Raw genomic sequence first — 1049 nt, 5'->3', positions numbered from 1 at the left:
TGATGGTGATAATGCTGATGAGACGGTGGTGATGTTGATGGTTGCGATGATGAAACTGGTAATATGGTGGTGATGATGATGGTAATAGCGACAATATGATGGTCGTGGTAATGGTGGTGGTGGTGGCAAGAATGTTGATAATGTCAAGTTGAGGGAGATAATGGTGGTGATGGTGGAAATGGTAAGGATTACAGTGAGGAGAGTGATGATGACAGTATTGGTGATTGTCACTAATAAATGCCAGGACTAGATCGCAGTGTTTTGGGGCTTGAAGACTTAGCTCATGGGGAAACTGAGGTTAATAGAGATTAAGTAAGTAGGTAGTTTAAGTTTGTTGCGTTGCTGAAATTCTTTAATACACATATTTAATTGTATCATCATGTCCTTAACACCCCCTACTCCTTTCACATGTGCCCCTCCCACTTTCATGTCCTCTTATTATTTTTATTATTATTTTTTGTTAAACTATCGAGTCCATTTGGTGCTGCTTGAATGTACAATGGATACCTTATCAGTGGCCATGATCCTGAAAAAAATGACCCACTCTCTCCCGACAGCTCCTCAACTATGGGTGGAGTCTCATGAGCCCCTCTCTCCACTGCTGGGATATTGACTGGCTTGCTCTTGTGCTGCTGGTGCTCAGGTAGTGGTATCCACGGTTTCTGTGAGCTCATGCATTCAATAGCCAAACCATAGTCTGTATTTCACAGCACTCTTCCCCATCCTCTGGCTTTTACATTCTTTCTGCCCCTCTTCCATGCTGTTCCCTTACGTGGTAGAGGGTGACACAGATGTCTCATTTGGGGGAGAATATTCAACCACTTTCTGAGATTCTTGACACCTAAACTGAAATTCTTAGACTATGTTTATGATTCTATTTTTCAATGGGCAAAGCATTTACTGTTCACAAGTTGAAGAATAAGAATATTCTAGAGTGTGCAATGCTGGCCTCTGGGAGCCTGTCTTTTTTGGCAGCTGTGGTTCTTTCTTTCTTTCTTTCTTTCTTTCTTTCTTTCTTTCTTTCTTTCTTTCTTTCTTTCTTTCTTTCT

Source organism: Psammomys obesus, unplaced genomic scaffold (assembly GCF_907164565.1).
Source record: "Psammomys obesus unplaced genomic scaffold, mPsaObe1.curated_primary_1811, whole genome shotgun sequence".
Lineage (NCBI taxonomy): Eukaryota > Metazoa > Chordata > Mammalia > Rodentia > Muridae > Psammomys > Psammomys obesus.
Note: the sequence above shows the minus strand (reverse complement) of the source record.